General features: G+C 56.9%; 1 protein-coding gene across 4 annotated transcripts in view; it reads right to left on the minus strand.

The window, feature by feature from the left end:
• ELFN2 (extracellular leucine rich repeat and fibronectin type III domain containing 2) overlaps positions 1 to 25,482 on the minus strand; it is a 109,520-nt gene that overhangs the window by 13,172 nt on the left and 70,866 nt on the right. The window contains exon 2 of one of the 4 annotated variants that reach the window (XR_007494844.1): positions 427 to 1,355. The exons of the other annotated variants lie outside the window; for them this stretch is intronic. The gene's annotated coding sequence lies outside the window, so the exon portion shown is untranslated. Of the gene's footprint in view, positions 1 to 426; positions 1,356 to 25,482 lie in introns of those variants that run through there. 4 annotated transcript variants of the gene reach the window in all.

Genomic DNA, 25,482 nt, shown 5'->3' on the forward strand with positions numbered 1-25,482 from the left:
GTAAGTCTGTGCCCATCAGAAACTCAGTCCATGGGGCCCACTCAGCTACTTCCTGCTCGACCATCTCCCTATCTCTCCCCCAGTTTCCTTCAGTTAAAATGCCCCCCGGGCTCTTCTGTCAACACACCCAGAACCCTAACAACTGTTTAGGCCCTGGGCAGGGCCCTCAGAACACCCCTCCACCCCAGCGCCCCCAAAACACCACACACAGTTTGATGGGTCACCGGCTCCAGCCTCTGGGCTGGAGACACGACTCAGTGCAGGCTGGGACCCCAGGCCTGCTCGGACCCCAGCCTGCCTCCTCGGGAAGAGAGGAAGAGGAAGAGGAAGAGGAGGAAGAGACGGGCTTCCTCCACCCTCCCTCCCTCTGCCAGTCTGTAAAGTGGGAGGAGGATCCGTTGCAGCCACACCCGAGGGGGCTGCAACCCCCTAAACTGCCTCATGAGCTGGACCTGTGAATGATGCTGAGGGTCCCCCCTTCCAAGTGTTTGGGGGCCCCATTAGGAGGGGTTGATCCCTGCTGGTGGGGGTGCCTGGGCAGTCTTGGGGCTGGCAGGGACCTTGGGGAAGCAAGCAGTGACTCTCAGCCTCCGTGTCCCCCACAAGGGGCTGATAGCATGGAGGGGACTCAAGAGGGAGCACCCTGGCCCTGAGATTGGGGGGAAGAGCCACCCCTGTACCCCATGGAGGGAAGGGTGCGGGGATCCCTCTGCCCCTGATCCAGACCACTCTCAAGAATCCTCAGGATAGGATCCCCACCTTGTGGGGTTGGGGGGCGCTGGCTGTCTTGAGGTTCGCACCTCCTGTCACAACCTCTGCAGTGGCAGAGGCTCACCTGCACACCCTCCAGCCTGTGGGCTCACTCTTCCTGAGCCTGGGGGTGCTGTCTCCTCCCCCTGCCATTCCCCATCCATGTCTCCCCTTCCAAGAAGCCTTCAGGGATTTTCCCTCCACTGGTAAGAGGGACAGTCTCCCCATTCTGCTTTCTACTCTAGAAACTTCCCATTTCATTTCCTGAGTCCATCCCCAGGGAATTCTAGAAGGTGTCTAGTCCTGGCTTCACCCCACCTCACATCCACCCTCTCATTTCATAATCAGGGAAACTGAGGCACAGGCTAAGGATGGCTGCTCTCTCGCTCTCTCGCTCTCCAGGGATGCTCTTGAACCCAGGAAGAGGTGCCCACGTCTCCTGCAGCCCCCAGGCCCTGAGCTTCCTGCTGAGGGATCTCCCCCTATCTCCCTGGCTCTCCCCCCCCCCCCCCGCCCAGTGCCTAGCCTTGGACCCAGCACATAGTAGGCACTCAGTAAATGTCTGTTGAACTGAATTGCGCTCAGGGTGGCCAGACGTCTCTGCTCTGTAAGAAAAGCATAAAGTTAGTGGAGCCGTTCCCTGGGCAAAGGGGGTGGGACCGGCAGGTGGGAGGGGCTGGCCTGCCCCCAGGACCCCACAGGCCCCCCTGGGAAGGAAGGATCTGAGCACTTCCTGTTCAGACCAAGTCCAAATGCCACCTTTGCAGGTGGCACAGCCCTGGCCAGTCAGCCTCCACCCCAGGGTCTTGTGTCCCCTCTGTCCAGTGGAGGTGACACTTGCATCCCTCCGGATCCCCCCCAGACCACGGGCCACGGGGTCAAGAAAGGCAGGAGGACTTCCTGGAGGTGACTTCCAGAACACAATCACTGAGGGACAGAGTGGAGGACAATTTTGCCAGATCCAACGGATGGGGCGACTGAAGTCTGGGAGAAGGGGTGTTCCCGAGACGACACACTGCAAGTCAGAGGGAAAGAGAAGGCAACCCCAAAGACAAGACTGTGCCCTGAATAAGCCACTCCCTTGGGGTTTACCTCTTTCCCCCACCAAGATTAAAGACACATTTCAAGGAGAGCAAAGAGGGTGGAAGGAAAGACTGAGCCAACCCCCCCACCCACTATCTCTGCCTTGGAGCCTCAATTTCCCCATCTGCAGAGGACTCCAGGAACCCCACCCAACTCTGTTTTTCCCCAAACACCACCAATGGGGAGGAGACCTTGGGGTAGGGTACAGACAAACACCAGGGCAGAAAAGGGGAGGAGCAACTTGAGCTGCTAGTCTTATGGGACCTTCGATGGCACAGCAGGAGGGCACTGGCTTGCACATCCCACCGGGTTCGATTCTCGACAGACCCTGTGGTACCCAGGAGTGATCCCCTCACTCAGCTCAGGCCCCCAAAGCAAATAAGACAAGGTCAGCTTGGGGCCGGAGAGATAGCATGAAGGTAGAGCATTTGCCTTGCATGCAGAAGGACAGTGGTTTGAAACCCAGCATCCCATATGATCCCCCGAGCCTGCCAGGAGCGATTTCTGAGCATAGAACCAGGAGGAACCCTTGAGTGCTGCTGGGTGTGACCCAAAAACCAAAAATAAATAAATAAATAAATAAATAAATAAATAAATAAAAACATAAAAAAACAAGATCAGCTTAACCTGGCGTCCCCAGGCGTGGCTCTGGGAGGGTCTGGCAGAAGGGGCTGCCATGCCTGCCACCTGCAGGTCTATCTTGGGTTCCTTCATCCTGACCTGCCATTCTGAGGGCCTCCCATTCCGGGATGACCCTCTCCCCCACAATGGCTTGTAGACAACTCATTGATTCTCACCTACTGTCTGCCTGGCTCAGGGCCCCAGCAAGAGGCAGGATCTGAGGGTCCATCTCCTGACCCCCGGAACCCGGCGCAAGCTGGCTCTCAAGAGACCCTCCCTAGAAGCTCACAGCTGAAGGCACACAGGGGGCTGGCACACTTCACACACAACAGCCATACCAGATGAAGAAACTGAGGTAGAGGGGAGCCCTATGACACTCGGCACCCACAGCACTGTGCCCAAGACAGGAGAAAAAGGACGATGCAGACCAATAAAGACTGTCCCCCCAAAAGCTATTCTGAGAGTAAAACCAAGATGTGGACAGAGTCAGGGAACCCCGCTTACCCCCAAGTCCAGACAGATAAATGGACCGCAAACAGTTTTGTCACCAACACCTCAAAACAGTCCCAAGAGGCGGGAGCAGTAGCACAGCAGGAAGAGTGTTTGCCTTGCATGCGGCCAACCAGGCTCGATCCCCTGCATCTCATTGGGTCCCCTGAGCCTGCCAGGAATAATTTCTCAGCGCAAAGCCAGGAGTAACCCCTGAGTGCCGCCGGGTGTGTCTCCAAACTACCTGGCCTCAAATCTACTTCTCAATCCTCCCATCTAACGTGACTCTGAAGCTTTTATCCGCCTCCCTGGGGTCTTGCCTCCACCTTCATCCCAGGCCAGATTCTTGGCCTTAGATTTATCCCCACGAGCCAAGAAATCAAGACTTTTCTAGGCCCGGTGACTCATCTGCTCCCATGAGGTCCAGAAGGTATAGCAACTTGCTCAGGGTCACACGGCACCAGGACCCGGGCTCTGGGCTGTGACCTTACTGATATCGCCCCCACCCCACCTCACCCCCGCCATTCCAAATATTCAGCCCTTGGTGACCGAGAGCACCCTCCGTTCATCCATGCTCACCTGCTCCCCGGTTTACCCGGCCTCCCAAATGTATGCAATATTCATCCTTCCATCAGCAGCCACCCTGCACCCCTCCCCGAGGCCTCTGGGAGCCCCATTAATCATTCAGACACACCTGCATATTCATTAACTTCTGAATTAATCCAGGGCCCTTATTACTTCGGGCCTGCTGCCTGCATAAGAGACACCGCCACTTCATTCATTATTAAAGTCCCCTGATAAATGATCACGGTCTGCCTTCTCACAGGGGGGGTGGGGGGCAACCGCAGCTCCCCCCTCCTCCGCACCAGCTGCTGTGTGACCTTGAGCGGGGCCATCACCCTCTCTGGGCCTCCTGCGAGTTTCAGGGGTTACAAGCAGACAAAGGGCCTGTTGGCGCTGGCCCAGTTGCACCCTTTTGCCCTTCACAGAATTCTTGGGTCTTCCACAAAGAGGAGTCCCTTTCTCTCTAAAGTCCCCCCAGACTCTTCCTTCACTGGCCTGGACTCTGTAGCTGGGGACCCCCTCAGATTTGCCCTCAATTATCAGCTTTGGCTGTACAGATGGGGAAACTGAGGCCCAACCAGCAGGTGTCTGGGGCTGGGGTCCCGCGCCCCCTGCGCCCCCAGAAGGCCTAGCTCGGATGCACTGTCCACATCCCTGCCCCCCCTCTGGAGGCCTATGGCAAATGTCGGGTTCCAACAAACGGCCTAATACAGCTAGGAAGGCAGTATGAGGGTGCCGGGCACCCCATTAGGGGCCACAATGCCTCCTGCCACCACCACCACCCCCTGCAGGCCCCTCTTGGCAGCTCAAAGCTCTGCTCGCCCCCCCTCTGCTGTGTGACTGTGGATCTGCACTAAATCTCTCTGTGCCTCCAGCCCATCTCAGTCCCAGCACCCCGTCCCCATGACCTCAATCATGGCAGGTTTGGACGTGACTCACCCTGGGGATGTGGAGACCGTGGCAAAGTGATCCCACCGGAAATCTTCCCGTTTTTTTCTCCTCCCCCTGCACAGTAGCCAGAGAACCACTCAAAACGTGCTTGGGGTCCCATAAGCTGATTCCACCTTAAAGCCCTTCTGGAAGCATCTGGAACTTCCCAGAAGTTCTCCTCCCAGAAGTCCTCCTCAAGGTCAAGGGCTCATTCCTCCAGCTCTACACACACACACACACACACACACACACACACACACACACACACACACACACACATCAGCATCATGGTGAATGTGGGGGTCCCAGTCCCAGTGCCCCGACACACTCAGGCTCAACAAAGGAAGTTGGGTGCCAGTGACTCGATCCATGTGACAGGGGAAATTGAGGCTGCAGCCTTAGGTGATCAGCTTTGGCTGTACAGATGGGTAAACTGAGGCCCAGCTAGCTGATGCCTGGGTCTGGAACCCCCTTCCCTGTCCTGGTGCCCTAAAAGTCGTGCCTTCTCAGGCTCTGTCTGTCTGTCCGTCTGTCTGCCCTTCCTGGGTGGCACCTTCTCCAGGTCCCATTCCTGCCCTATGGTGTCACCAAATATCAGACCAGTAGGCAGCTCCCACTGGCCATCAAGCATGTCCCTTCTGTCTTCAGGCTTGTCACATCACCCTCAGCCTCCACCACTACTCCCAGACTATGCACCACCTCCTCCAGCTTTTCCTTAGAGTAGCCAGAGGAAACTTCTAGAGGGTAGCTGGACCCAAAGACATTTCTCCTGTCAACCCCTGGACAGAGGCTGAGCTGCTCTGGGCTGTTTCTGCAGGCAGGGCCCCTCATCACACAGCCTCCTCCACATTCTCTGCCACCCCTAGGGGGCCCAATTCACACCTGCCACTACCTCTGGGACCCCAACCAGCCTCAGGTAGGTCCAACACTGCCTCCTCCAGGAAGCTCGTCCTGTCTGCCTCTCCTAAACCCTGGTCGCTCACTCTCTGCTCAGTTGCTTGAGGAAATTTCCAGGAGCCCAACCGATCAGCAGGGCCATTCAGAGCCTCATCTCCCTTCTCCGGGCTCCAACTTTCAATCATGGGCCACCCCACAAGCCCTGTCTCTGCCACTTGGCCTCCCACAATCTGCGGAAGTGAGGGCTGGCAGCACAGACCGCCCTCCACTGTGCATGCGAGCACACGCATCATGCATGTGCAAACACACGTGATTACACGTAAACATGTTACACAGTGCACGCAAGTACATGCCCAGCAAACTTATGCTCAGGAGACACTGTGTGTACCTTGCATGTGCTGAGACATACCTCACCCACACCAGGCAAGTTCCCAGGTACTGGGGCCATGACTGACGAGTCAGGATATCTCCCTGCTCCTGGCGAGAGTCTTTGTGGTATCCACAGTCCCACGCTCACATTCTCCCCCCTGACATCCCCACCCTGGCTCTGCCCTCATCACAGCCATATCCATGTGACATCCCCAGAGGCATGACTTAACAGCTGCCTCCTACAGGAAGCCATCCAGCCTACCCAGGCACCATTTGCCCAAGTCTGCAAGCTAGTCCGCCCTCCAGGTGCAGGACTGGATTCATTCACCCCTAGACACCATCCCCACCACCACCCCCTGCCTTAGTCAGCTGCTAGAGAACTGGCCCTGCACTGCTTCTTTCCTGCCCCAACGGCCCCACTTTTCCTTAGCAAGGCCAAGGGGAGTCCCCTCTTTGCACCTGCGCCAAGCCCCAGGCACTCCTGGGTTACTGCATCAAGGTTGCCTTCTTCCCTGCTGCCTCCAAGCACAGACCAACCAAGGGATCCCAGCTGCATCTCCCCCTCTCCTACCCGCCCCCCCCCCCCCGTTGTCCCTGCCCCTTCCTGGAGGCCAAAATGATCCAGATGGGGGTGGCCAAACCCTGACTCAGTGTCTCACCTGGTTTCTCATTCGGTCAAACCTCCATCAGCCTCAAGGAGAGATGAGCCAGCAGCACCCCAGATACAGCTGAGAAACTGAAGGGGGCGGAAGGATAGGACAGTGGGGAGGGTGTTTACCTTGCATGTGGCCAACCTGGGTTCGATCCCTGGCATCCCATATGTCCCCTGACCCTGCCAGTAGTGATTTTTGACTGAAGAGCCAGGAATAATCCCTAAGCACTACCAGTATGGTCCCAAAACCAAACCAAACCAAACCAAACAAAAAAGAAAAAGAAAGTGAGGCATAGGAGAGAAATGACTGTCCAGGGGCCGGAGCACTAGCACAGCGGGGAGAGCATTTGCCTTGCACACGGTCAACCTGGATTTGATCCCTGGCATCCCACAAGTTCCCCCAAACCTTCCAGGAGTCAACCCTGAGAGCAGAGCAAGCCCTTTCCTCCATGTCTCCTAGAACCGAGGAAGGAGTGAGCACTCTGGGCTGAAGACTCAGGCCCACCAGCACCACCTGGGGCCCTGTCTGGAATGGCACATCAGACTTGGCTGGGCCAGCGAAGAGACATGAGCACTATAGCCTGAGAGGGATGACGGCTCACAAGGGAGCGACTTTGAATTCCTGGGCGTGAAAGACAAGAAGGGGCCCATGGGGCACACAGCAACTCCGCCCTGCCTGCTGTGAGGGTGTCCAATGGCAGGCAAGTGCAGTGACCCAGCCTGGTTGGACCCGCAAGGGACTGCTAGAGAGAGAAGTGAACAGTGGAGAATATAGGGGATCAGAAGGCAGGAGCCTGCAGCTCCCCAGGGCCAGGGAAGCACAGACACAAAGAGCTGAACCTCCCCACCCCCGCAATCCAGGTAGGAGATGCTGCGGCCTGAATAGCAGGGATCCCATTTTACAGGTGAGAACATTGGGACCCACAGAGCAAGAGAAGCACTTGTCAGAATCATACCTCAGCCCCCAGATGAGAAAGCCATGGCCTTTGGGTCTCCTGCATCTTCTGACACCAGGAGGCTGGAAAACAGTTTCTAGAACATTCCATCCCCGACCTAAGGGTCCAGCCACATGGACGGGATATCCAGGGAATCAAGGAGAATTGCAAGCAGAATCCAATTGGACAAGAATTGGAACAATCACCCCCAACAGCGCAAACAGGCTGGATGTGTGGATGCAGTTTTGGGTGAGCCCAGTCCTGACCCCTCCCCGAGGGACCCTGCTGTGGGGGTCAGCTCTCCCCTCCCTAGAATCCATGCAAAAAAAAAAAAAAAAAAAAAACAGGCACGCATGTCTGTCGCTTAACATCATGCATGCTTGGGTTTTATTTTGGAGCACCGGTCCAGCTGTGCTCAGGGATCACTCCTGGCGGGACTCTGTCTATATGGGACGCCGGAGATCAAACCCGGGTCAGTTGTGCGCAAGGCCAGCGCCCTCCCTGCGGTGCTATCACTCAGGCTCCTACCACAATGCGTGGACAAGCTCAGAAAGTGTCGTCCTGGCTCCTCGCCAGCCCATCCTTGACCCGTTTCGTTCCTTTCTCCTCCCTTCACCGCCTTGCCTCAGTCTCTGGCGGAAATTCAAAAGCCGCACATCTTGGGGGGTTCCCTGCCCGGTGGGTCTGCCCTTGGCTCTCTCCCTCCACTATCTCCGGAGCACTGACTGGAGAGAATCTAGGAAGGCTCAAGTTTCCCACCGTGTGGATCTGATTTCAGGTCGAACCTCTCTGGCCTAACCGCTTCATCTACCATGTTGGCACCGCCCCCCCAAATCTGCCCGCTCCGCCATGGGTGGGCACAAGGGACAAACCAGATAATCCCTGTAAAGTGCTTAAGTCCACTCCTGGCATAAGAGCAAGGTCTCCATAGACGTCGGCCCTTATGTGAAGGAGGAGCTAAAGACACCCCCCACCGGCCCCAAGTTAATCTCTTCGCAAGAGCTGGCAGCGCCTGGCACCATTTGGCTGGGGTTCCACCAGCCCGTCAGAGTCAGTGCCAATTGGAGCGGGACACCCGCAGGTGAGAGCCCCATCTCTGCTCCTGCTGCTGCTGACCCCGTCGCCCTGCGGCCCCTCTGGGACCAGACACGGTTCTTGGAGAGCCTTCCCTAACCCCGGGGCACCAGGCCTAGCTGAATGCTCACCCCTGGGCCCCTGAGCATGCCTCTCAAAGGCTTTGCCACCTGCTGATCTCTCATTAAACACATCATTAGGCCCAGCAGACGAGCGAGGAAACTGAGGGTAGGTTGGCAACATGCCCTGCGAGAAGAGAAGGGTGTGAGCCAAAGAGTCACCAGCTCAGCCAAGCCACCCCTTCTCATGCCAGCTGGGGGAGAGAGGGCGCCCCCCCTCCAGACACTGTGAGAACTGAGGGCCCAGGTAACCAAGAGACCATCCTGGGCTCTGGCGGAAACCTTGTGGTCAGTAAGGTGGCACTTACACCTGTGTGCCAAGCAAGCCACACACACACACACACACACACACACATGTGGATGGGTCGTTGTCATAGGTGGCCCACACCCCATCAAAGGGATAAAGTGCTCCAGAGGTCCCCCAAAACAATAAGGTGAGGGCAGACTAGATAGCCTGTGGAAGTAGAAGCACCAAGGAGCTAAGGGCCTACCTATCCCAGGGTTTCCCAGGAAAAGTCCAGGAGGACAAGTTGGGGGGGGGGATGGTGCTGAGAAATGGGGGCATGCCCCATTGGAAGGGGTGTGGCCATGCGAGGCTGAGGTGGGGCTCAGAGTTGGGGCGGGGCCTAGAGAAGAGGACCACATCCCTAGATGCGGTTGCCCTAGCAACAGGGATGCTTGATGCTCCATCCATCTGGCCTCGGCTGGCTGGTTGGGCGGTTTGGGCTCGCGGGTGTTTGTTGTGAAGCGTGGGTGAGAAGCTAGAGGCGGTGGGTAGGCCCGTCCCCCTCCCCCAGGCTCCAGTGGGGGCTGACACCCCAACCCCCCAAAATCAAGGCCAACTTCTGCAGCTGAAACAAGGCCTGGCAACCTCCAGCAAACAGACCCAGGCCTTGGGAGCTTAGCAGTGGGGCCCATGCATATATCTGCAAAATGGGCCTCACCGCCCCCCTCAAAGGTCTGGGGTTCAGAGGGTCTCCCCAGACCATGGAAACCCAGGGGATTCTTCCCCAGCTTGGGCAGGGCAGGCTTGACTGAGGGGAGACCCACAAGAGAAGCAAATGGGGCTGGAGGATGTGACACAGGCAGAGAAAGGACCCCAAGGCAGATTGCAGAAGCTGGGGGTGGATTTTGGGTTGTTATTTATTTATTTATTTATTTATTTATTTATTTATTTATTTTGTGGGTACCACACCAGGTTATGCTCGGGGCTTAATCCTGGTTCTGTGCTCAGGGATCACTCCTGTGCTGGCGGATTAAACAGGTCAGCTGTGTGCCAAGCAAGCGCCCTCTCTATTGTATTATTGTTCCAGCCCTGAATTGTGAAGTTTGGGGCTTAGTGGTCACGTCCTGGTGGTGCTCTGAGCTACTCCTAGAACATCCCTGGGGATGATCCCCAAGCAGTGCAGGGAATGGAACCCAGCCCAGGGGTGAGGATTCCAGATCCCAGATAGAGGGTGAGGGAAACCCTCAGGTAAGTAGGCATCAGAGGGTGGAGGTGAGGCAGACGGCCTTCAAGGGGGGTGGAGTTCATGGGTGAACCCGGGGTAGAGGGGGCCGTGCACCAAGAACAGGTGTGCCTTAAAGAAGCAGCAATGGACAGGGGGTCATACCAAGTTGAAGGGTCAGAGGGACAACCCAGAGGGTGTGTCCAGTCAGCCACTGCCCACACCTTACACCCCACAGCCAGAGATTACACAGCGGAGGTTGGAGACCTGGGAGCCTCCCCATCCCCAAAATCAGGGCTAAGGACCAGGCCTGGAGCTTCACCCCTCAGTGAGTGACAGGCTCGGCTGTTCAATGATCCCAGGGCTTGGCCCATGGCGACACTTGGAATCAGAACCCTGTCCCCCTGCCCAGCTATGAGAGGCTGGGCAATTTCTGTGTCCTCCTGAGCCTCAATTTCCCCACCCACCAAATGGATAGAAAATATCTCCCAGAGAGCTTGTGTCCCACCTCCCCTGGACGGAGCCCCAGAGAAGTGGGACCTCCAGGAACTGGCTTTTTCAGGGACAAAGATGAGGGACAGGCCCCCCTCAAGTTTTGCAGGCCTCATAGAGTCACTGGTACACAGTGGAGCCTCTGATCCCCTAATGGCCTGGGTAGGCAGACACCCCTCCCCTCAGTGCTGTGAATGTCCAATGGGGTCAGGAGGATCTAGAACCCCAGCTGGTGGGGCACTAGGGACAGAGAATAGGAAGGAGTGCAGGCTGCATGTAGATAAGTTAAGACCTAACCCTGCACGGACCCCCAAGCACCACCCCAAGAAATAGGAGGCATTTACCTGCCCTCGTTCAGCTAGCACCAAGTAGTTCACAGATGCTCACAGGTAGACAGACAGAAGGACCAAAGCTTCATCTCTTTTCAAGTTCCGGGTCTGCACTGGACCCCACGACCCCTGTAGACACCCCCACCCCTCATGAGACTACAAGGACCTGAGCACTATCCTGACCACTCTGCACTGTGTGACTTTGGACAAGTCACCCCACCTCTCTGAGCCTTTAGTTTACCTGGAAAATAAGAGTTCTGGGCCAGAGAGTTTAGTGGAGGGGATAAGGCACTTGCATTGTATGCAGCCAACCCCAGTTTGCTGCCCAGCAATCCATACAGTCTCCCCTGAATTCTATTAGGAGTAACCCTTGAGCACAGAGCCAGAAGCACCACCAGGTGTGGCCCCAAGTTCCCTGCCCCACACCAGCACCCCCAAACTTGAGATTCCAAACCTCAGCTAGCAACAAGACCCAGTAGGGAGACACGCAAAACCAGAAGGTGCTTAATAAATAATATCAGGGGCTGGAGCAATGATAGATAGCACAGCGGGGAGGGCATTGCCTTGCACAGGGCCAAACTGGGTTGGTTTCACCCCCAGCATCCTCTAGGGTCCCTTGAGCCCGCCAGGAGTGATCTGGGAGTGCAGAGCCAGAAGGAACCCCTGAGCACCGCCAGGTGTGACCCAAAAACCAAACTCCATAAATAACTCTGAGCATCTCAGATTAGCAACGGTCTGGGTCTGCGAAGACCCATGGAATGAATGAATGAATGAATGAATGAAGGTAACTCCCAGTGCGTCTAGGATGTGCCAAGAGCCTCGTAAGACACTCTCCACCTGGGCAACAGTCCCTGGCATGTCCTCACTCAGCCCAGACGTGCCCCCTGCGGGGCCCACCCAGCTCCAGGACCAGCCGGCACCCCCTCCACGCTCTCCTTCCCCTCCCCTCAGCATCTGCTCGATTACGGAAACTGGGGAGCCGGGGAAACAAAGACTTAATTTCTGAGCTAATCAGCCTGCCTGGTACTAATTACCATCCTCTGGGCATTAGGGCGAGCTTCCTGGGGGAGGGGGAGGAAGCTGGGGGCGGAGGGGGGGAGCGGTAATGACACCCCGTCTCCCAAAGCCCAAGCGAGGTGGGATGAGGAGGTCTGGGGAGTGTCGGATCTGAAGACATCCAAGAAGTAAATTAATTTAGTCAGAGAGTAGAAATAGTTCCCAAAAGGGGGGTGGTGGGGAGAGGTAGTCTAAGGGCTCTTCATTTCTTTTGTTTGTTTGTTTGTTTATTTGTTTGTTTGATTTTGGGTCACACCCGGCGGAGCTCAAGGGTTACTCCTGAATCTACGCTCAGAAATGGCTCCTGGCAGGCTGGGGTGGGGGGGAACCTATGGGATGTTGGGATTCGAACCACCGTCTTTCTGCATACAAGGTAAATGCCCCATCTCCATGCTATCTCTCCAGTCCCCTGTGTTCTTCATTTCTAAATTATTGGAACACAGGCACCCTTAGAGAATGCCCTGCAGTTGGGTGGGGGGAGGTCCTGTATTCACCCTTTTTAAAATTTTTTAAAAATATTGTCTTTAGGGTCCAGAGAGATAGCACAGTGGCGTTTGCCTTGCAAGCAGCTGATCCAGGACCAAAGGTGGTTGGTTCAAATCCCGGTGTCCCATATGGTCCCCCGTGCCTGCCAGGAGCTATTTCTGAGCAGACAGCCAGGAGTAACCCCTGAGCACCGCCGGGTGTGGCCCAAAAACCAAAAACCAAAAAAAAAAATATATATATATATATATATATATATATTGTCTTTATTTAAGCACCTTAATTACAGACATGATTGTAGTTGGGTTTCAGTCATAAAAAGAACACCCCCCTTCACCAGTGCAACATTCCCATCACCAATGTCCCCAATCTCCTCCGCCCCAGTATTCAGCCTTTTAGCTGTCACCTCTCCCGCACACATAGAGACTTTGCCTACCCTCCTCTTCCCTTTGCACCCCCCTTTTTGAGAGGTAAAGACCCACTTATGCTTGATTAGCATTAAATATTTTAAGTATTTTGTAACATCTGTCCTTCCTCCCATGTTGGCTGTTCCTGAACCATAACTATCATACATGAAGGGCAGTCAGGGCTGGGAGACCCCAAGAGAAAGTTTTCTTTTTTCTTTTTCTTTTCTTTTTTGGTTTTAGGCCACACCCAGGGGGAACTCAGGGGTTCCTCCTGACTCTGCACTCAGAAACCACTCCTGGCAGGCTCAGGCTACCAAAAGGGAATCCAGGGATCAAACCTGGTCCATCCTGGGTCGGCCACGTGCAAGACAAATGCCCCACCGCTGTGCTATCACTCTGGCCCCCTGGTCTGCTATGTTTTCATGATCCTCAGGACACCCGTTTGAGACCCCTTCACCCAGTGCTAGACTCCATCTAGCAGGGGAGGAGAGAGGGAGGACTCAGGGGATGTGGTCTGAAGACTGAGACTCAGAACTTGGGGTGACCCAGAATATGTGTCCCAGAAGGAACACTGCCTTGTCAGAGAGATGGACAGATGGACACTTGAGGCTAGAAAGAAGAGTGTTGACCAGAGTGATGTTTCTCCTTTTGTTTTGGGGCTCACATCTGGCGCTGCTCAGAGCCGGCTTTCCTTCCTGGCTCTGTGCTCAGGGATCGCTCCCGGCAAGGGCCTCCCTCAGAGGAAAGTTTCTGGGTGATGCCAATAAGAGGTGATGTGTAAGCACGCAGTAAACCAGGGTGCGGTCAGCGAGAGGAGACAGCGAGGAGGATGCTGATCGGGTTCAAACCCTGGAACCACGTGAGGTCTCCCAAGAGCCACCAGGAGTGATCCCTGAGCACGGCCGGAGGTAGCCGCCACATCAGAACCAAACCAGACCCTGGAAGGCTGAGGGCACAGAGCCGCCATCCTAGATCGGGGCCCACGTCTCTGCTCCCCCAACCCCAGCAATATTAGTTGTTACATCCAGAAAATTGCTGGCACGTGCCCAAGGTCACATCTTGTCCCCACGGCCCCACCAGGAAAAATGAGCCAGGAGTGAACCCAGTGCATGGAAGTGCAGAGGGAGAGGGGTCCAGAGTGGCCCCCAGGACTGTGTTCTTCAACCTTCAGACACCCACAGCCTGGCATCTCCCACATCCTAGGCCCAGGCCTGGAAACGCTGCCGGGGTTCAGGCTTTTGACACCCCCAACTGGCATTGCCCAGGACACAGAACCCAAAGGAACCTGGAAGCAGTCGGTGGCTGATATTTTTTTGCTTTTGTTTTTTTGTGCTCAAGGGTTACTAGCTCTGCACTCAGAAATCACTTCTGGCAGGCTCAGGGGACTGACTGACTATATGAGGTGTTGGGGACCAAACCCAGTCAGCCACATGCAAGGTAAATGCCCTCCCTGCTGTGCTATCGCTCAGCCCCCTCATGGCTGAGATTCTCTGAGAAGGTCCCACCCAACTCAACAGCCCATCCAACTTCTGACCTCAGTTTCCCCATTTGCAACAAAAAGGGAGTGGCCTGAGATGGACCTGGAGGTTTGTCTCACCCCTCACAGGTGGACGCCTTGGGAGTTTTCTCATTGTTGGGGTGTGACCCCAGGGGGTGGAGCACACGGTCCCAAGTGTGTTCACAGACACACACACGTACAGGAACACACATGTACCGACATGCACACACACCAACACATGCGCACACACATATGCAACCAGCACCACACACGCCTGTAAACAAGCACGCATGTTTAAGCACACATGTAGCAGACACTGTGGCCCAGCCAGACCCCTGTAGCATGAAGAACACACAGGTGCACATGGTGACGAGGGGCTGGGCACCCCTCGGACACACTTGCTCTGCTACAGGCCCCGCAGCACAACGCACCACCTGCTATGAGCCCCCACAACTCACAGCTGAACCTCCCTTCAGCCCTGCTTGCCCCATAAGCCGAGGCCCAGCGGAGTCAGTGAAAGGAGAAGGCTGCAACTCAGGCTGGTCCTAAACTGCCACATCAACCATATACCTCCGGGGCCATCCTGAAAGTAGAGATCTGGGCTCAGGCCGGCCCAGGCCCTGCTGCTCTGCTGGTCCCCACTCCGGAAAGTGGGGGGAGCTCATTGCTGACCAAGCCATGGGCAGGACCCTGATGCTCTCCAGCTTGGCTCTTTTTGGTTTCTGGGTCACACCCGGTGGCGCTCAGGGGTTATTCATGGCTCTGTGCTCAGAAGTCGCTCTTGGCAGGCACAGGGAACCATATGGGATGCCAGAATTCGAACTGCTGTCCCTTCTGGATCGCCTGCTTGCAAGGCAAATGCCCCACCACTATGCTATCTCTCCAGCCCCAAGCTTGGCTTTTTCACCTGGAAACAGGGCTGCAGGGAACAATACAAGGACATAGGCTGGGGGGGGGGGGGGGTTGCTGAATGTCTGCAGTTCTGATGGCAGCTGCAGGAGGCTGGCTCAGTTCATGGTCCCCTCAGCCTGAGAATAGGGGTTGATAGAGGGGAGAGACAGAGATTCTGAATTTCAGACCCAGAATAGAGAACCCCCAACATGGGCCAGCAGTCCCAGAGGCTCACACCCCAGGAAAAGGGTTGGGGGGTGAGACAGAGGGAGGCTGGAGAAGGTGTGTGCATGTTCAGCTCCCCCTGGCTGCCCGAGACCCTCTTGTGGCCACTCAGGGACCCTGGTCAGTGGGTCCAGACACAGAGGAACCCTAGAATCTGGATGGGGCAGCAGAGGAAGGTGGTCTCCCGCACTTAACCCAGGCACAAGTGGAGGTTCCTATCCCCGGGTCCCCATTCACTGCACTCCTGTAGTCCCAGGAAGGAAAATTCCACCAGAAAGAGGGTCCTGGGGCCAGAGAGATAGCATGGAGGTAAGGCATTTGCCTTGCACACAGAAGGTCAGTTGTTCAAATACCGGCATCCCATAGGGTCCCCCGAGCCTGCCAGGAGCAATTTCTGAGTATAGAGCCAGGAGGAACCCCTGAGCGCTGCCGGGTGTGACCCAAAAACAAAAACAAAAAAAAGAAAGAAAAGAAAGGGGATCCTGCCCAAAGCCTTCAGCCTTCAGTATCTTGGGGACCCAGACCCCCACACCCAGACTCTCCCACAGAGAGGCAAGTGGGAGATATGGCAGTTAGACCTTGAGATGGGGGAAATGGGGCCCACCCAGACACCCACAACAGAGAATGGCCATGGGAGGAACTCCAGGACTCCCCACCTCACTACTGGGCCCTAGGGACCCGGGGCAAGAGAAACGGTGGACAGTCCCCACAGAGGAGAAGCAGATGCCAGTTTGGGACTAGGGGGACTGGAACTAGGAGGTCCCAGACATGCAGAAGTAGTAGGAATTAATTCCTGGGGCAACAGAGTCTATGCAGCCTCACATGCCTTTCATGTTTTCATGCTTCTTGACACCCACAAACCCATGGACACACATGCACCCCCCCACACACACACCACCGAGTTCTGCCACCAAACTCATGGCTTGAGGGACCTGTGGGTTCTCAGAGTGATGGGGCTGAAATTTGGGATGCAGCTGGGAGCAGAAAAAGAGAGGGTCAGATCACAGCTCAGGCCCTAGGGGGGGACCCAGGGAATGGAGAACATTGGACCCCAGCTCTGCTCTCTGTCTTGCTGGGGATCCTGGCCAGAACCTTGCGAGGTGCCTCTGCTGGTCAGACCCTGTGGCATACTAGGGTGTGTCCCTGTGGGGGACAGGTCCCCATCTCCAAAGACACCCCACCCCAGATCACCCTAACCCCCCCCAGACTGTCCATCACAGCCAAGCCGGGACACCCCATTCCCACAAGCTCCTGCCACCCCATCCCCAGCACGAGACACAAAGGTTGGGGGGAAAGGAGATTGTGGGAGCTGCCCCACAACCGCTCCCCTAAATCCTGCAGCTCCCCATCCCATCTGATGAAGAAACAGGCTTAGAAATGGCGCATAGGGCCCGGAGAGATAGCACAGCGGCATTTGCCTTGCAAGCAGCCGATCCAGGACCAAAGGTGGTTGGTTCGAATCCCGGTGTCCCATATGGTCCCCCGTGCCTGCCAGGAGCTATTTCTGAGCAGACAGCCAGGAGTAACCCCTGAGCAATGCTGGGTGTGACCCAAAAACCAAAAAAAAAAGAAAAGAAATGGTGCATAGTCACAGGGCCCAGCTGCTAGGCCCCCCACATCCTGGCAGCCCCACATGTCAGACAGAGCACCCCGAGGCTCAGGGTTCTGTCAGCCACAAAGAGGTGGTCCAGGGGACCTGGAAACCCTGAGAACCCCAAGTCCTGAGCAGGCACTGACCCAAGGACCACTGTGGTTTGTCTGGGGGTTACAGCCAGGCTGGGTCACCCCCTTTCGGAGCTGCAGAGCCATCTTTCACCCACCAATTTTCACCCCAGGACATCAGCTATGGAGGTCTAGCTTGATGTCTTTCTGCTGAGCTCGGGGTCCCAAGCACCAAGGTGGGAGACAGACGCCCCAGTCCTGCTGAGTCCCGGTGAGCCTCCGGCCAGAACCTGCTTCAGGCTGGCCCCCCTCCCCGCCAGGATCAAGGCTGCATTTCATTCAGCCTGTGGCCCAGAGAGGGTGTGGGATTGGCCAGGGTCACACAGCAAGTTGGAGGCAAGAAGGAGCCCTGAGGGAGAGGGTTCAGCTCCCTCCTCAGCCCAAACTCGCACTCTGACTGGTGCCAGAGATGCCTGGAGCTGGGTGGGCTGAGCCACAAGCTCGGACATGCGCAGAGTCTCCGCAGACCCACTGGGTGCCCCCATGCCTATCTCACAGACTTCACAATTGGGGTCCCTCTCTACCAGGCTTGCTTCAGCACCAGAACAGGCTCTCTGCTTTTCTGTCCCAGTGCTCCAGGCCTGCTTCCTCCAGGAAGCCTTCCCAGAACTCGGGATAGCTCTATGGTAGCTGGTGGCAGCAGAGAAGGCTTTGTGGGGACAAAAAAAAATCCTCTTTACTCATAATCTGAATCCTGAACATCAACAAGGCCCTGAACAGAGCCCCCCCCCCCGGGATTTAACACTTCACACAACCACCCCCCACTTCCAATGAGGGGACATCTGAGGGCCGGGGGGATAGCTCAATGGGTAGGACACTTGCTTTGTACATAGTCGACCTGGGTTCAATCCCTGGCATTCCACAAGGTCCCCTGAACACGCCAGGAGTGATCCCTGAGCACAAAACCAGGAGTAATCCCTGAGTACTGCAGGTGTGGTCCCCCCAAAAATAGGGGACCCTCTTAATCTCAATCCTGAGTGTGCCCTGAGCCTCAATGCCCAGTCTTTCCCCACCTGCTCTAGACAGGAGCCTCTTGTTTCCTTCCCACTCAGGTTGGGGAGTCCTGGTGGCAGACACCCGCCCCCCCCCACCTCCTGCTTCTGCACCTGCATCTAGGCAGACCCCAAACTCCGCCCCAAGGGGCTCACAGGACCACGGCCCCACTTCGGGCCACCCCCGCTCTCCCCTGGCCTCCCTCCAGGAGGGGCTGGTACCAGGCAGGCTCCAGGGCCCCCCGAGCCTGGCCATGAATCCCACCCTCTGTTGGACACCACAGACCTCCCTTTCTCCTTCCCAAACAAACGGGATGTTGAGCGAGGCACCCGGACAACCACACACAACGCCAGATCTATCCCCAGGCCGGCGTGAGTGCCAGGAAAGAGGGGAGGGACGAGGGAACCAGGCGTGGGGACCCCTTAGTGCCCAACCTTGAAACCAGACCCCGAGCACTCGGCCAATCTCTCCGGGCTCTGGGTCTGAGTGCCTCCAGGATCACCCCAAAGCCCAGTTTGTGCCCCTCTGCCCGGTGCCCTGAACAGGGACATGGGCTGGGGGCTCAGCTCAACCCCTTTCTAGGCCCCGGGATGTAGGTCAAGGACCGTAGCAGAAGGCTCCCAGTTTGATTCCTGACCTGGTCCCTCAGATTCTTACCACAAGCAGCTGTGAATGGCCCCCAAAAGTTATAAAACCTGGGGCCAGAGCGAGAACACAGCAGGAAGAGCATTTGCCTTTCATGTGGCCGACCAACCCAGGTACAATCCCGGCATCTCATTGGATCCCCTGAGCTTGCCAGGAGTAATTCCTGAGCACAAAATCAGGAGTGACCCCTGAGTGCTGCTGGATGTGGCCCCAACATATTGTGTTGTGATTTTTTTCTGGGTTAGGGGTGTGGGAGTTTTTGAAAGAAACCAGAGCAGCGGAGGCCAAGCTGGAAGCATGTACGACAACCCTGTAACTTGCAACATCCCATATTCAGAATCACGTTCCCCCCTTAGCCTGGGAAGACAGAAACACCCCTTCACCTTCCACACCAAGAAGTTTCCAGAAAGGCAGTTTTCCCACCCTGAGGATGAGGGGGTGGGGGAGGCGGAAGAGACCCGACCCAAGAGTGATTTCAAGTCAAGTTCAAAGCCCAGGGCTTCCCTGAGCCAGACACCATTCCCTTCGTACAGGTGAGTAAACTGAGGCACAGCCCAGAGAGGGTGAGTGGTGGGGCTGAGGACACACATAGAGGAAGCAGAGGCCTTGTTTTCTTGAGACCAGCTGTTCCCAGGACCTCGGTCCTCAAACACAAGGGCCTTTGGATGCAGAGGGAGGTTCAGACCGAAGCCTTGGAGGTAAAACCCCCAGCAAGGCCACAAGGAGGGAGATCTTGAACCCCAGCAGCTCCATCTAGGGGTCCAATGACAGCCATGAGTGCCAGGGAACCTAGCCTGGCGCCCTCGGATGAAACAGGGATCCTGTAGCTGAGCACAGAAGATGGAGCACGAAAGATGGAGTACTGCATCCGTGTCCCCAGATGTCAAGGAACCAAGCTGTGGGGCCGGAGAGATAGCACAGCGGTAGAGCATTTGCCTTGCATGCAGCCAATCCAGGACGGATGGTGGTTTGAATCCTGGCATCCCATATGGTCCCCCAAGTCTGCCAGGGTCAATTTCTGAGCACAGAGCCAGGAGTAACCCCTGAGCGCTGCCGGGTGTGACCCAAAACTCAAAATATACAATAAAATAAAAAGAAACCAAGCTGTCTGGGTTCGAACCCTGTATCTGGCACAGAAAGTTACCTGGTGCCATGCCTTGGTTTCTCCATCTGTCAATGTTCCTCTCGAGATTGCTGTTTCCTGGATAAATTCTCCTGTGGCTCTTACAGCAGGAAAAACCAGGAGAACGCACCCCATCCTGAGCCCCCCTTCGAAGAGGATTTTGTGGGTAGCCCCATACCTGGTGGGGCAGGCTCAATCCCGGGTTCAGTGCTCCATTGGGCATGGGGGGGGCATGGGGTGCTGGGGATGAAGCCGGGGTTTTGGTATGCTAAGTGGTACTCAGGCCCAACAACTCTCTCTCTCTCTCTCTCTCTCTCTCTCTCTCTCTTTCTCTCTCCCTCTCTTTCTTTCTCACTCTTTCCCTCTCCCTCTCTCCCCTCTCTCTTTTTTGTCTCCTCTCTATTTCTCCCTCTCCCTCTCTCTCTTTCTCTCTCATTCCCCAGCTCTCAATGATGCTCTGACTCATCAGGGGAGTTTGGGATGCTATGCTGGATAGTGCGGAGCAGGCCTGGCTCCAATGCAGCAGGAAGCTGTACTGGGGTGAGGGGGGACACGACACTTGGCCGCATTGTTCTGGGGTTCGTGTGAGACCCGATGGGACAGACCTCGTGCCCTGGTGCATCCTGCCAGTCTTTCCCGGGTAAGGGGGTCTGGGGGACTCGGAGCCTTCCTGCGGGACCTGTCGTGTGGACACATGGCTGGCAGAGCCCAGGGGAAGGGTCCTCCAGCCACCCCACCTTAACACCCTCCTGGAAAGGCCAAGCAAGGGTCTCAACCGGGAGGAAAGTTACCTGAGGAGGTTTCATGCAACCATCCGGGTTCGATCCCCAGTACCTCAAAGGGTCCCCTGAGCCCACCAGGAGTGACCCCTGAGCACAGATCAAGAGGTCAACCCTGAGCGCTTCTGCGTGTGGGCCCCCCAAAACAACACAAAATAAAACAGGAAGGGAAGACGAGCCTTAAAGGGCTGAGAGCATCCTTCTGCACCAACAAAGCTCAAGGTGAGGCCTGTGTCCCTGGGTGCCACCATCTTTGCCTTTCTGGGCCTCAGTTACCCCCCCTGGGTAATGGGTACGTGACAATCTCGCTGCACGTGGAGGCTTTCAGAGCATCTGCTTCCCTGTCTCTGGCCCAGCTGAATCCTCAGATCATCCACTCCATAGGTGATCCCCATAGTCAGAAGTGGGGAGCAGGCAGGAGGTGGTATCTGGGGAGGTTGGGGGACACATTCGTTCTGGGGCACAGGACCAAGTCCGGTCCTGGTGTCATTGCTATGTGGAATCAGAGGATTCAGTCTCCCCATCTGTAAAGTGGAGTATATAGAAAGGGGCTTGAGTGTTACTTTTTTGGTGGGGGGCTGAGTTGGGGCTACACCAGGCAGTGTTCAGGGGTGACTCCTGACTCTGTGTTCAGAAATCCCTCCTGAAAAAAAAATTAAAAGATAAATAAATCACTCCTGGCAGGCTCGGGGACCCTATGGGATGCCAGGGATCGAACCTGGGATGGCTTTGTGCAAGCAAATGCCCTCCTCACTGTGCTCTCACTCCTGCCCCATGAGCTTTCTTGACTTGAACTGAGTCAAGGAGCAAGGCAGTGCTCAGAATATTTCTAGGATCTGTCTGGCAGTGCCTGCACCAGAGAGGAAAGTGGGCCTGCCCCATGCTGGGCCTCCCCAAGCCCTCAGCCATTCACATTCTGGCCACTTCCATTCCCAGGCTGGGGCTCACTGTGCGTTAGCTCTGCCTTGGTTCATAGCCACCTCCTCCAAGAAGCCTCCCTGACCACACAGTTATTCTTCCAGCACCTCCTGCCCTTCCTTATAGAATATGTGCTCAAGGGGAGGGAGCAAAACAGACACTTTGGGGGTGGAGAAGGGGGCAGGAGGCAAGTCCTGGTGGGGCCAGACCACAAATTGGACATCTGAGAAGGGAATAGCCCTGAAATCCAATCCAACCCTCGGCTGAGCTGCTGTATGACCTTGGACAAGTCACTGCCTCTCTCTCTGATCCCACAAAGGCAGCGAGCGGCACCTAGGGCACGGGGTGCATGTACACGCCCAGATGCAAGCTTGGAGCTCCTGGCTCTGAGAAAGGAAGGGATGTGGAGGGTAAAGGGGTAAGGCTGGGGCCACTTGGGGAGCCTGGCCTAGCAGCAGGATTTCAGGGCTGCAGGAGAAGCAGAGAATTTGGGGTGGGGGGAACGACACAGCTCAGACCACCCTGTGTCACCCTTACTGTATGGAACCCCCACGACAGCTTGAGCCAGCCCCACAAATCCCAAGGTGCAGACCCTCATGGACACCCCATGCCCAACCACCCTCCGTGGGACTCCTGTCCCCAGATTCCAGCCAGTGGCACTGGGTTCTCAGCAGCCACGGGAGGAGAACCCACCACACATGGGGGCTCATGGCCTCCTCCGGGCCTCTTCCAGAACTCCTCCCTCTCCACCCTGGGATCAGCGTCCAGCACCCTCCACGTGGCCGTCACCAACAGGCCCAAGGGGGGACACACGACAAGCAGAGGCCGCAGGGGCCCAGGCCCTCTTCTTGCCACTCCAGACAGAGACACTGAACAGAGAGAAGCTTCCCCCCACCCTCAGCTGGCTGGGAGCCAGAAACCAAGCGAGCCCCCAAAGGCGCCCCAACCCAACTCAACCCAACCACCATCTCCCTCCCTCAAGGGGTGTCTGCACCCAGGCAGCTTCCGCCTTCCGCCTTCCCTGCTCTCTCCAGGGGACCCCCCACCCCCGCCAGAGATCCTGGCAGCAGCTGCCTCCAACCCTGTTGCTGACAACTGAGGAGCTGCGGAGGATGTGGGGGCCCCCAGTGGCGGGGGGAGCGGTTGGCAAGCAGAAGGTGACCCCTTGTGTGTGATGGGTTTCCCTCACCCCCAGGCCAGGCCAGGCCAGACACCCCCACGGAACACCCCGTCCTTACCGGAGCTGGGGGCTTACCGGAGGGGGTCCCTGGGGCTGGCGAGGTGCTGCATCCCCGGCCTGGTGTCCTGATTCAGGTCCCCCAGGACAGTGGGGGGTGGTCAGGCCAAAGCCCCCCTCACCCCTGCACTCCTCACCCAAGTCAGCTCTTGCTAGCGGAGCTGGGGCAGGGGAGGAGCGGAGGGCGGGAGGAGGGAGACGTTGGAGCCTCGAAGGGTACAGTCGCTTCTTTCTTAGGTTTCCCCTGGCAACCGGATATACCAGTGCGAGAGGGGGGGACAGAGAGTGGAGGGGGAGGCAATGGAGGCCCCTGGGGGCGCTGGAGTCACTGGGGGATCGAGACCCAGGACTGCACGGCCAGGCAGGGATGGAGCAGGAGGTGGAAAGAAGCAGACAGAGGTGGAGATAGAGCTGGGTGGGGGAGAGGCAGGCAGTGAGATGGGGGACCCTGGAATGAATGGGGGAGAGGGAGGGAGAGAAACAGGGAGAACTCAGAGCACCACCAGGGAGCAGATCACCAGCACTGCATGATCCCCTGAGCACTGCCAGGGGAGTCCAGAGAGCCCACTAGGCTGTGGTCTCCCCCCCCCCAAAAAAAAAGCAAGATGAGATAATCAGAGAGAATTGAAAAGGGACTGGGGAGCCAGAGGGAGGGTTGGGGGTTCTGGGGTTTCTTCCTAGGTCACTGGGACCAGCAGGCGCATCATGGGGTCACAAGGGCTGCCAAAAGGGCCCCCATCTCTACACCCTGGGGTCTTCCCTCTCGGGCTCCCGTAGAGCTCGCACATACATATACACACACACTCTTGCTGACCGGCCCCCAACATTTGCACCCCAAGTCCTCAGGGACGCACATTCACAATCACACACTAATGTCCATACTCACACGCAGCTGCACACATTCACACATAAACACAGCCCACCCAGGCCCTGCTCCGGCCCCCTGGCTGCCATCCTGTGCCCCAGATCTCCCTCCAACCGTCCTCCCAAACCCTCCTCTCCATCTGCACACAGGCACCCCCTTCCCACCCCAGCCAGGCTCCTCCCTGTCTGCCTCCTTCCCAGCCCCCCCCCCCAGCCCAGATGGCTGTCGGGGCTCACACCTCAGCTCCCTCCACTGAGACTCCCCAGAACATATGTAGACCCCCCGCAGCTGGCAGCCGGCAGTGGAAATTCAGGCGGGTTCAGAAGCACCTGCTTGAGGGGTGGGAACACTCAGTACCCCAAAACCCACAGCGCTCACCCCCTCCCCGACAGTTCCCAACAGGCCGAGATGGCCCCTCCTGCAGACATGCATGTTCTCAGACAATCTGAGGGGGCCCTATGAGTGAGAAGTGCAGAAACAGCCCCCCAATACCGAGCCCCCCCTGGCTCTGGGGCCTGTCCCTGTGCCCACTCCGGAGAGTCACCCTCAAACCCTGTATCCCACCGAGCTCCTAGTGTGCCCCCAGGGCAGCTTTCTACTCGGGTTCCCCTGTCCACACTCACCCCTGCACCCCGCAGGAACCCTTCCCTCTGTGCCCTCCCTAGAGGCAAAAGCCTGGGGGGGGGTTTGCCCTGGAAGGCAGCGGATTGTGAGGGGAGCCAGAGGCTGTGAAATTGGCTTGAGCATCAGGGGCCGCTCAGGGAAGATGGATGGGGACCCACCAGAGTCGTGCCCAGGGGGTGCGGCACACCCATCAGGAGGATACCCCCCACCTGCAGAGCCAAAAGGCTGTGAGTCCTCCTCCAGGAAGCCTTCCAGGCTCTGGGCTCTCCAGCTACAGGCCTTGAGTAGGTGGGGACTCAAGTCGAGCCCCTAAACCCGGGAGATGGAGACTGCCCAAGGCTACAATCTCAGAGGGTCAGTTCCGGTCAGCACTGCCCCTGGGCACCCCCACTCTCAGCAAGGCGCCTGGCTTCTCAGGGCCTCAGACCTTTCTGGAAAAGGAGCTGGGTTCTTAGCCGCAGCCAGCTGGTGAGTGGGAGGAGGCCGCCAGAGCACCCGGGAACTTGCTGCCTTCCAGCCCGCAATCTGGGTGAGTTCATGTTTTGCAAAAGCACTCGGAGATGCAGCTTCCTGGACCCTGGGTCCAAGCTCCTTTGCCTTCTAGTCTCAGCAGGCCTGGCCCAAGAATCTGCATTGGCCCCAACATCTCCTTCTAATCCCCCTGCCCCAGAGACAGATGCCCACGCTCGGCTCGCTTGGCTTCTGAGGCCCCACCGGCATCCAGAACAAACTGCCACAAAGGCACTCCAGAGGTTCCAGCCCCTGGCTTGGCTCACCTGACTGCTCCCTCTGGCAGTTCCCCCCAAGTCCACAAGGCCCCAAGATTAAACGGGGCAATAGAGAGGTTCAACAGGGGCCGAGCACGAAGGCAGACTCGGTAACAGCCTTCCTGGCCTGCGGACAGATGGGCTGGCTCAGCACTTGGCCTCCAGCCTGGGAGCGGGCTCCCTCGAACAGCTCCTGTCAGGCAAGCCCTACTGTGTGCGGGCCTACTGGGCTCCTACAAATATGCAGGCCCTACTGCGTGCAGGTTTATTGTGTGTGGGCCTCCTGTCTGCCGGCCTACTGGGCTTCTATATACAGGTCCTACCGCATGTGGGCCTACTGTGTGCAGGCCTACTATGTGGGGGGCCTATTGTCTGTTGGCCTACTAGATTCATATATATATACAGGCCTAATGTGTGAGGCCCTGTACTATGTACAGGCCTGCTGGGATCGGGATCCTGTGGTTTTTCAAGCCCTACTGTGTGTGGTCCTACAGTGT

The sequence above is a fragment of the Suncus etruscus genome, chromosome 4 (genome assembly GCF_024139225.1).
Source record: "Suncus etruscus isolate mSunEtr1 chromosome 4, mSunEtr1.pri.cur, whole genome shotgun sequence".
Classification (NCBI taxonomy): Eukaryota; Metazoa; Chordata; class Mammalia; order Eulipotyphla; family Soricidae; genus Suncus; species Suncus etruscus.